General features: G+C 36.4%; 1 non-coding gene across 1 annotated transcript; it reads right to left on the minus strand.

Annotated features, from left to right (window-relative positions):
* Window positions 1-1,119: 1,119 nt before the first annotated feature.
* Window positions 1,120-1,251, minus strand: LOC118932926 (small nucleolar RNA SNORA18). Its single transcript, XR_005032954.1, has one exon. It is a non-coding gene; the product is annotated as a small nucleolar RNA SNORA18 (small nucleolar RNA).
* Window positions 1,252-12,014: the final 10,763 nt, after the last annotated feature.

The raw sequence follows: 12,014 nt of genomic DNA on the forward strand, positions 1-12,014 counted from the left end.
TGCAGTGATTCTTCTGGATTTGAGCTGATGAGCACTAGCTCGTAAATCTAGGAAGAAAAGCACATTTCAGGAGATAGATAATAAGCTGTGTCTTGGACATGTTAAAGATGGAGACTCTAAAGGACAATAAAGAGGAAACGAGTAATGATCAGTTGGAAATATAGATGAAACTCAGAAGAGAAGTTGCATCAGGAATTAAATATTCGAGAGAAATTATATCTTAAAGCTTAAGGTTAAATGCTAGTAGAGAAATGAACAATGAATGAAAGAGAATGGGAAAATGTCATTCTTTAAGAAGAGAACCAAGGAAAATAGAGTCACATATAAAGCTAGAGGTAAGTTTTAATAAAGGAGGATGTGGTTGACAATGCTATATGTTGAAAAAAAGTATAAGATAATGAGAAATTTAAAGGAGACTACTGATTAAATAATTATTATATCTTTGATGATTTATATGAGAGCAATTTCAGTCAAGTTACAAAAATATAGACCAGATTTCAATGAGCCAAAGAGCAAATAGGGAAGATAGAGAGAAAATAAGTTTAAATGACTTTTTCTACTCTCAGTAGTGAAGGGGAGATTGCTAAGGCAGAAAGGAAAGGGTAAAATAGAACTGAGGGAGTTTTTTTTTTTTTTTACCTGTAAAGGGTTGTTTTTATTATGTAACATAGGCAACATAAGTAAATAAATTTTTTAAGAACTTAGTATGGTGTGGTTCCTTCCACTGCCAATTAAATGCCTTTGCTTCTCCAAAGTGAGGCATGATCTTCAATAAAAACAGTCCTTTTAAAATCAACTTTTGTTCAATCCAGTTATTATTAGTCAGTCTTCTTTTAGCTCAGCTTCTTTGCACTCCATGAATAATGGACATACATCAAAAACTCTCCACCTGAAATCTGAGTTTCATTTCTTCAAGCAGTTTACTTTGGGGCTACTTTTAGGGTCAGAGGAGATGGATCTGCCTGGTTCTCAATTTCAGACACCCTCTAACCCTGAGTTAAGTTCAAGTCATATTCATTCCTAAGTTGTCATACCCTAAGAATAGTATAGATCATTGGGATATGCAAATACCTAAGATCAGAAAACAATTCTGTATTAGTTCTTTCATAGGTGTAACAGACCTGCCTTTGTAGTTCCTTCCCACAGAGCTAACACACAGTTCTGTGAGTAAAGGAAACCACATATATACTCTATGAGGTGTTTCCAATGATGTAAATCTACAGAAAAAGTCCCACTGGGATAGACCTCAAGATGAGGGAGGTTTTTTTTTTCCTGTTTTTAGGATGGTAAAAACTTGAGCAAATTTATAAGCAAAAGTGAGGAAACCAATGAAGAAGATGCTTTAGAATTTGATAGGTGAAGCAGTGGAGGATTTGGCCTTTATGTGTGAACACTTCTTCCCATAAAGCATGAAGGAAAAAAGTGGCTGAAGTGGTGGACAGATAGGCCAGTGAAGGGGAGGGAATTAAGGGATCACTTTCATAGAAATAAAAGCAATCTATGTCTAAAGTTTCTTTTACTTAATCAGAATAGTTTTGCTCAATGGAATACTTTTGATTTTTAAATAAGAGGTATTTATGTCAGCAAATTAGAATGGGAAATTGAGAAGAACTAGATAGCATGAAGAATGGCAGGAAAAGACTTAGGGGAAGGGAAATTTGAGACCGAGGCAAAAAATGGAGAGTTAAGCTCTGTGTATAGGAACCAAGAACTTGTGAATACAAAGATAACAATTATTCTGACATTCATTATGATTTTGGACCAATTCCTCCTCAATTTCTCCACCCCTGGGAGTTTACAGCCTAATTATTAGCGTTTCCAACTATAAAACTACAGGGCATGTCAAGTATTGTACAGCTGATGGTAGAATGGTAATATTTGCCTATCTGCCTCAAGCGTAAGTCACAAGAATTAATTGTTCATAGCTTGTGGATGCACACAGTGATGAATCTGAAAGGAGCAAGGGGAGAGAAATTTACAGAGAAATACTCTTTATCTGAACATATTCATAGTTTTTAAAATATACATTGTTTGCACTAAATCTGTTTGCTCTATTCACTTTTCTACTTAATTTTAGGTACTTTTATTCAGTCGTTTCTATGCTTTGCAATAAAAGGTCTTGTCAAAGTTTCTTTACAATTTACTTTTTCCAGTTTCAATGCAGTTCATTAAGGGAAAAAAATCCACTGACAAAAGAGGTTCAGTGTTATGAATTCACCAATTCAAGCTTTCAGACAAAAAAAAAATTTGTCATAAATGGCCTTAAGCCATTAATAAGTAGTAATCTATTAATTTTGAAAAGGAATTAGAAATGAAAAAGAGATTTTCAGATAAACTGCTTTAAAGCTAATTAAATTTCCTGAATAACTCACAAACTGTCAATGAGCACAAAGAATCTTACTTAAATTAGAATTCTTTGCAGATTTCTATTTAAGAAAAACCTAGAAATGGGACCATCAGAAGAAAGCAAGTATCATTTGATTTAAGTGTAGTTTACTAAAGTTGTGAATACTCACTTGTTATTGCTCTATGATTTACTTTGGTTTTATAACATTTTGCATGTTATTTGTAGTATGTTTTAACAGTATAAAGAGGCAATTCCTAAACACTGATTCAGGAATTCCAGAAAGAAATAATTATTTGATGAAAAGCTACAGAATTGGCAGTGGTTGTATTTACCTGATACTTTGGTTTAATATATTATGTGACAGTTGGGCAAGTATTAAAAAAATTAAGTCCTTGTGACAGAGAAAATAATTAACTTATCTATGCCTCTAAAGTGATTGTTTTAGCTGTAAAAACAAAGCCAATAATAAAGATGTAAGCTTGTAATATTGCATTTTAAAGGAAAAATTATTCTCTCTAATAAGGTAGAAAAGTTCAATCCAGAACTGTTATAGAAGCATACAGAATTCCATTCTCAGTAGGTATATTTTGTGATACTCATGTAAGAGATCACTTACCTGACTACCAAAAAGTTCAGTCACTAAATATTTACTGAGTGTTCAAAATACAACAAGCACTATTAAAGAATGGAGACTAGGATCTGGCTACCAGACAGGGCCAATCCCTGGGGAGGCACCAAAAGATCATTAATACTGTTTGTTCACTCCATTGAATATCATCTATCTCTTTTTTTAATTACACCTGAAGTGGTTCTTTAACTAGGCACTTTATATAAGAATAGCAAAGGGAATTAACTGAGAAAAATAAAATGAAAGTTTGAACATAATTATAAATTAAATTAAAATATCAATTTGTAATTATTTAAATATTAGAGTTATCCAATTCCTAACTCAACTTATCCTTCATTCATTTCTAGAGTACTGATAAAGCATCAAGTAAAGGCAATTATCTCTTTATTCAGGTTCTGGTCCTGATCCTATAACTAGTTCTCCTCCTCTTATTCTTAACTTAAAGTGCATCTTATTCAAAATTCAAGGATATTCAACCAGTACTTTATGAATAGCTGATTTGGGTCAGGCACTGCGCTGTCCCCCATGGAATCATATTACATTGTAATTCCTCATTTTCTGGATCTCCCATATTACTCATGTCAGACCCACTGATTCTTTCTGTGTCATTACTGAAATAACAGTTATAGACAACTCCTTGTCTCTCTGCAAGTATTCTAGGTTTATGCAATGGATATAAATGTTGGAGGGTGGGAGTTTTCGTTTCTTTGTATGCCTGCCTTATCAGTAAAAGCACAGTAGCAGCTGCTAATTATTTTGTTGTTCTTGTATTAATACTGCCCTTTCCTCATTCCACCTAGTCATTGTACCCTTATTTTGGTCCCACTTCTTTTTCCCTTTCCCCTTCACTGATAACTTCCTCTCTCCATAGCCATAGATGGGTCCAGTCATTCTAGGCAGGGCCCTGTCATCCAGCCTCTCACAACATCCTAACAGAGAAAATCAAAGAGCCTAAGGGCTCTAGCTTAACTAAACTGTTATTCAGGATGAGTGTTATTCTCTCACAACTACAGTTATGGGTTACACTTAATAGCTGTAAAATACGAAGTCAATTAAGTTTTATCTTAGGATGGCAATCAACTCAAACTTTTACCTTAAAACTGAAACTTTTATACTGGCCTAAAGCCCATGGTACTGAATTGAAAACTAAGAAGATCCAAGAAAGATAAAACCTGCAAATTTAGCAGATAAAAATGGATTACTCTGAAGCCAATTCCTAATGCCTATTCAATACGCATTACAAATTAGAAGGGAGCCTATTTCAACAAACTCATACTGAGTGGTTTGGAAGTAATGAAGAAAAATAAGGAAAGGGACATTTGACTTGAAATAAATGGTCAACTCAGAATAGTCTGCTATTTTTCCTTCTCCTTTTTAAAAATGTGTTTAAACATAGATGAGCAGGCATTGAAACACCTTGGAAACATGAAATAATCACCATTTCCAAAGATGATTCTGTTTTCCAAAGAGAGAATTTCATTTACTCTTTTGTTCAAAGATAACTACTGAATATTTAACCGATTCCTGTGTTGTGCCCCAGAGACACAGCGATGAAGCAGATGCAAACTCTGCCTCTGGGATGAGCTCATCCTTTGGAATCATGTGTGAAAAGGAAAACACAGAAAGCTGGGAGCATCCCTGGATGGCAGTCAACTCAGCCTTGGGAATTTATCCTGTTTACCATGGAGGATAACAGATAAAGCTAAACCTTGGAAGATGAGAAGGAAATAATTAATTCCATTCATTCTTAGATCTTTGATATTCCATAACCTGGCTAGATGTTTTAGTATAGAGAGGAGAGAAATAAAATAGTTCCCTGTCCAACGTCATCATCCTGATCAGCACTAAACACTTTCTTTTCCTTTTTCCAAAAGTGGGAACAAGTAAAAAACAAAGACCAATTGGGAGAGAAAATTGGAGTTTCTTGTGGAGCAAATTATACCTAATTGCAGAGGAGCTCTGTCCTAGAACACGCACACACACACACACACACACACACACACACACACACACACACACACTACTCGCAGGTAAACACCCAGAAATTTCCAAAGCTAATCTAAAGAGAAGGAACTGAAAATTCAAAATGACTACTGGGCTTTGTGAGAGCATTATGTGAATAAATGGTAGATCTCATGACTACAACCTTATAAAACAGAAAGGTTTTGTTACTCTGAATTAGTCTGAACCTCTTTCTCTAAACCTTCTGAATTCTGTCTGTGGTCCTTTGATTCACTGTAGTTTCCTAAGTTATTTCAACTCATATTCAGGAAAATCCAAGTCATGTATACGGATAGCTGCATCCAGCCATAGAACCATCAATAATAACATGTGAAATAAGATTTTTCATATAGTCATAAGAGAAGGCTTCTGTGCAATGACATGTTATCAGAGACCTAAACAGAGAGAGAGAGATCTAACTGTATTAGTAACTAGGGGCATATTAGTAGTTAGTTCAGATCTTTAAATGCAGGTGAAAATTTTGTAGACATCACGTCCACAGCATCACCACGAAAGATCTCTTAGGTCAGTGGTAGGGTGAAAGTACAAATAAAGGTGATACCTGAAGAAGATGGTGTTTAAAGAAATGAATCATTCTCTTAACAAGGTGAATGTCTATAATCATTCTGAGTTATTTCAACAAATAGTCTTTCATCCTGCTCGTTGTCCCATAATAAATTCACTTTTCTGACTTTTAAACTAAAGAGTCCCTCAAACACCTCAGCCTTCTCAATTACAACTTCTCTACTTACTACTTTGAGCCTATTATCACTCAGAGTTTCTGCAAATTAATAATTTCTACATCAAAATTTCTCTCTGCACACCTCTTCTTCCACAAATCCCCTTTGACTCATTCTACCTAACCCACTTTTTATACAAATTGAACACTGTAACCTCTGGATCCTTAGCTCCTCCAAATTCTTCCAAGCCACCTGAAGTGAGGAGGAGGTACAAGATGTGGCCACCACCCTTCAATGCAGATGCCTTATGTTCAAACCAAAACTAATCATCTATCAATGTATCAACAACCTGTTAATCCTTTAATTTCCCCTATCCTTATAAATTATTAAAAGCTTGCGATGTGCCTGGCATAGTCTGGCAGGCAGAGCAATGTATCAGTCAGGGTAAGCTATCTGATATAACAAAAAAGCCCAAGTTCAGTAGCTTTAATCATTGAAAATTTATTTCTCACTAACATCATAATCCAATGAAGGTCAGTGTGATAGGATGGGGATGGGCTTTAACCCACACAGTCATTCAGAGACCTGGGTTTCATACCTCTAGTGTCTCTGACCACTAATGGTTCTGACCTCTAGAGAATTACAATAGTGGTTTTATAGGTGAGGTCTGGGGGTGGAATACTACCACTTACTTTTACTTCTACTTACCACCTTCTTTTCCTTGAACACCTCATGCTATTTCATCTTCTCAGGGTTCTCTGCCCCTAGTTACTAATAGAGTTAGATCTCTCTCTCTGTTTAGGTCTCTGATAACATGTCATTGCACAGAAGCCTTCCCTGATGACTATATGAAAAATCTTATTTCACATGTCATTTTTAGTAAGATGCACCATTATTTGGGGTACTATTTCTGCCTACATTCCACTGTCCAGGAGTCTGCCACACAGCTTCACCAAACTGAAAATGAAGTTGAGAAATGTAGTCCAGAGTGCCCAGGAAGAGGAGGGGATGAGTGTGGTGCACATCTAGCCAGTTTTGGCAACCAGTAATGAATAAAAAAAAAGCTCTTATATGTAGCTTAAACTCTGGGGTGAAGAGAGAAGACAGTACAGAAAATGTACAATATCATATCAGATACTGATGAGTGCTGCAAAGAGAAATAATCCAGGGTAAGGGAACACTAGAGAGAGCTAGGAAATACCCTTGTATTTCATTGATTCTAAGAACATTTTTTTCTTCACATTTTAATATGTCTGAAATTAGGATGCAACTTACAAAACTGTCATGTCATTGATTAACTGACAGCATTTTTCTTCCTTAGTGGTACCCCAAATAATGGTGCATCTTACTTATGGCATGTGAAATAAGATTTTTCAGGGAAGGCCTCTCATGTGATCAGAAGCCTGAATAGAGAGAGGGACCTAACCATTTTAGTAGCTAGGGGCAGAGATTCCTGAGCAGAGGAAATAGCATGGGATGTTGAAGGAAGAGAAGATACCTCATGATGTGGCTGAGTAGAGTAGGTACGGCAGAGAAGGGTGAAAGATGAAGCTAGAGAAGCAGCTGAACGACTGGTAACCTCCAACAAATTACTTAACTGAGTCTCAGTCTCTGAACTGTGAAAGAAAGATACTAAAATCTATTGATAGGAATAAGTAAAGATTAAATCACATAATGTAGTAAAGGAAACAGAGGAGGAACAGGAATGAGACGGGCATCCCCATGCCCTCCTTTCCCTACTCTACCCTCAGAAGAGGAGGACCAATCCAGCAATCTTTACATCCCCTTATACTAGCTCTAACAGAGTAGTGACGATAATACATTTAGGGTTCTTTAATGTAATCTGAGGCTTCAAATTTTAAGCTTTTAACATAATCCTCCTCTATTCAAACACGTTGCTTCCATTAACTGACAAAAGCTATACTTATAATCTTCTAGGCCTTTTTCTCATAATAAACTCTCACAGGAAGGCTCTCTAAGTGTTAAACTAGATAAAGTGCCATTCTTTTTTTTCTCCAAGGATGAAGCATTTACTTTTTTTTGTTTTTTCTACATGTGTAGACTTGGCAGAAGAACAAGGAGATAGGTGAGGAACAGAAGATTACTAAATCTTGAAAAGACTGCCTTTTCTGTATAAAATCATATTCCCATCTCCCTCAACTTTATTGCAGCACCACAATTCAGTCTTCTCTCTTAGTTTTGATTTTAAATAACTATTGGTGCAAAAAAATTTTGGTGCTAAAATCCAACATTCTTAACACTTAACAACAATACTATTGATCAAATGAAACTGAAAACTTCGGCCAGTGACCTGTATAGTTAGGAATTCATTAAACTTTTCTGAGATATTTAGGCCTGACTCCAAACACTAGATAACACTGCAATCTTACTTTGGTTATGTCATTTCCAGGCTATAAACTTTTTATATATTCATAAGGTATTGAGCAATAAGAACTGCACAGGTTACTACTTTAAAAAATCACTACTCTTTCTAGTTAAGAAAATCTACAAAAGGACCCTCTATGAACATATGTTCATTCACTCATTCCATTATTTATTAACAATATATATTGAGTACCTAATGTGTACAAAGTATACAAATAAGAAACAAGGGTACTACCTCTAAGATAAGAAAAAGATCATTCACTAGAAATGTATTGTGCCATGAATTGTGCAAGGGATTTAGGAATATACTAGCTGAATAAAACATGATAGATGATCTCAAATAGTTCACTGGAAATGGGAAAAATATTTAAATGAATAGCTAGAATGAAATTTTATTTATACATAACAAATGTACAAATGAAGTATGGAGAAAGAGGGTACTGTATGGTGTGCTGGACTTTTGCTCTCTAATTAGAAGTGTTTGGAATATTAGAGAAACATTTTTTTTGTAATTCCAACAATAAGGAAAACTTCAACTCAAGTAAAATTAAAAGGTGAAACAATTTCACAGCCCTTCATTCTGTACTTTTCATGAATGAGATGGTTAAGCTGCAGGTTTGTCCTAGTCCCTTAAGAAGCAATAAATGAGAGCTCTCAAGTTGTCAGAGAGTAAGAGTCAGGAAGCCAGGGATCCTAGCCTGACTTGGCCAGTTTTAATTACTGTGCATCCTTGGGAAAGCTGTTTAAAATCTTAATTTCTGTGCCTGTATAACAAGGAAGTTAGACTAAGTGATGTCTAAGGTGCTCTCCGTTTTCAGTCCTTTCTGACTTTCAGGTCCTTGGTGCTGAGGAGTAGTTAGCTACAGGAAGGCTTATGTGTCCTATTACATCAGTCATTACATCAACATAATGGGTTTTTAAGTTGTACTAAAGATGAAGTTATGCACATCTCTATGAACAAATGGTCTATTTTATAAGCTTATTCATTTGCTAAAAGAATTGTATAATCTGCCTTGCTAAACTGCTTTGCTTAGGTTCTTTATGAAGAGTTAGAGCTGCTGGGTAATGTAGGAATCCCTGTATGCATTAAATCTTTAATATAAATTATGTATTAAAATTCTTTTCAATTTATTCTATGATCATAGGCCAAACATTACTGCTTTCTGGCATGACTGATCACAAATCATGAGTAATTTTATGAATTAATTTGGACATTGAATCAAAAGAACTTTTGACTGGCAGTCCCCACAAATCAGTGTTTAAGATTTACATTTCAAGTGATAAATTCCATTTACATTCTGATGGAGGCTCTGATTTATTTCAGACACAGACATGATAAAAGAACCAGCTGATCATGACGGTCTAATAAAAAAACTGAAACCTTTACTTAGCTCTTTCCTTATTTCCCATTTTACTTAAATTATTCTTTTGGGAAATCAGATTTTAAAATATATTACTACTCTCTGACCTTTTCTCAATAAACTAAATTGTCATATATGCCTGTGAGGTACATTTACAGAAATGTGTATAAACTAAATTAATACAGCAGATAAAACAAGTTGTTAAAAATTATATGTTTAATTATGGGACACAAAAAAATGTGAAACTTGTAGAAAAAGGAGTATTGGCATTTATCTAGTTGTCCTAATTTGGCTTAGATTTTAGATGAAGAAATGCAGGATTATAATTTAGCAAGTGGACTAAAAGCAGGCAACTAATACCTGTCTTAACAATACCTCAAATGATTATAGAGTGAGTTTATAGTTTTTTAATATACAGTTCATACAGGAGTACATATGTGTATCACTTTTAAATGCCTAATTGATCTAATCCCGAAATATGTTCCTAATCTGCTGAATAGTCCAGTGGACTAAATCCCTATTTCTTATGGCTTATTTCATGGTCAACTTCAGAAGGATGCCCTTCTGAAGAAAAAATTTTGAAGAAAGAATTGCTTTAGACAAGGTGTAATATCAAGGGCAAAAGAAGGTGAAATATGGAAAAATAGAGTGAGATGGTTTAACCAGAGAAAATGTAAAACTGAAGTGGTGATGATTTTAAAGTAACTGATATTTCTGCCCTGCATTACTCAGATCCCTTGACTCCCTGCCGCCTCCCCAAGCAACAATAGTACTGATTGCCTCAAGAAGAAAGAGAAGAAAAAGTGTCTTATTTCTGGTTTTTGGATTTGAAAACCTTGGAATCAGAGGACAAAAGGAAAGGATTATTATGATGAAACAATTCATAGGCATCCTAGTAAAGCTAAAATATTTAAAAATTAGCAAGAGAATAATTAGGGTTCCCAGAACTAGAGAGTCAGATGGGAGGGACCCTGCCTACACACCTGGGTCCAGGAGCATTTGGATGCGTGTGGGCCCCATTCCCAGGGATGCAGCCAAACTCTATCTCCATGTCTCCTGGAGTTGATGAAGAGACGGCTGAATGATGGAGGCAGGCAGTCCTCAGATGGTGGCCTACAGATCCCTGTGACGCATGGGCTCAGGAGCACAAATGTGTCCTGCCTTCCCCAGAGCAGTGCAGAAATGTCCCAGAGAACCAGCTGCTTAGGAAAGAACAAGGAAGAGCCCAGAAGTTACCACCAAAACCAAAAGGGAATGAGGTCATTCCATCAAATACTGATGTGGGCACCAGACACCACAAAGGGTTAGATGTGTTCTCCCACTGATATGGCCCCACGAACGTCTCCTGGAATTTATATTCAGCCCCAAATAAATGCAGTTGGTGAGAAGGAATGCCACATCGACTGAAATTATGGTTCTACTTTTCCATTAAATTGAGTATCAAATTAGAAAATTTAATTCTTCTAGAAAAAGTTAATATTCTTGTACAACTTTGTTTTTTGGACCATGTCTGATTCTGACTGAGTTCATGCACTGGCCTTAGAGAAGAGCCTAATGGGGCAGTACAAAATTGGAGCAGAGTGGAGAATAGCCACAGCTCCCCTGCTATGATCCTGCAGTTCTCCCCTGGACTGGATCTCTGAGCTCCTACGCATGTGCTTCTGTGTGCCTCTGGCTGAGCTGCAGCCAAATTTTGTCTTAAGCATTTTAGAGACATTGTCTCTTTCCTCACTGCAACCTTTCTTCATTGATAGGGTAGAATGAAGAAAACAGAGGTTTAAAAAGTTACGTAACATTCAAGTTCACACAATTGTTAAGTGAGGATTTGAACCTGCCGTCTCCCTGGCTCCAAAGCCCATGCTATTTAACCCCCGGGTGGCCTCCAATGTCAAGGTGCAGAGTCAGTTTTCAAGGAAATGTATGTGTGAGGAAAAATAATAAAACTAGATTTGAGGAGAATCTGTTTTTCTCCACAGGAGTATGCAAAAGGAGACTTCTGACTTTGTGGGTAGGAGAATGTCAGGGAAGGTTTTTTTTTCCACTTACTTAGTCATTCAAGAAATACTTTTGAGCACCTATAATATGCAAGGTACCATTCTCCAAACAGAGTTAGAACTATCCCCTGCTATGGAAGCCACTAGTGCCAGAACCCTACTCAAGGCACATACTAAAAACCATACACATTCTTTCTTTCCTCACTGCTCTGCTTCTGGAGACCAGAACTGCTTTGCAAACACCTGGAAGGAGCAGGCAAGGAGGACAGGGGGCACACTCACTGATCTGAGGAAGAAGCATAGTTGATGACTTGTCTCCTAACTAGTCTCCCTGCCTCCAGTCTCTCCCCTCCTCCCATCCACCCTTCCCTCTTTCTACCCAGATTTTGTTTCTAATACATATATATTTCTCAGTTATTTACTTGCTTGCCAAATCCCATATAATGAAGTTTAAAGTCTTTAGCATGAGTTCAAGGCCCTTCACTGTCTTCCCTGACCTCCTTCCTCCAACCTGACCTGTACTTGAGCTATGCTATGCTATACTACTCTCTTTGTGTAAGCTGCTTCCATTGTCTAAAATGCCCTTCCGAACCTTCCATTTTGTGCATTCCCCAAATG

Source organism: Manis pentadactyla, chromosome 1, assembly GCF_030020395.1.
Source record: "Manis pentadactyla isolate mManPen7 chromosome 1, mManPen7.hap1, whole genome shotgun sequence".
In the NCBI taxonomy this organism is placed as follows: domain Eukaryota; kingdom Metazoa; phylum Chordata; class Mammalia; order Pholidota; family Manidae; genus Manis; species Manis pentadactyla.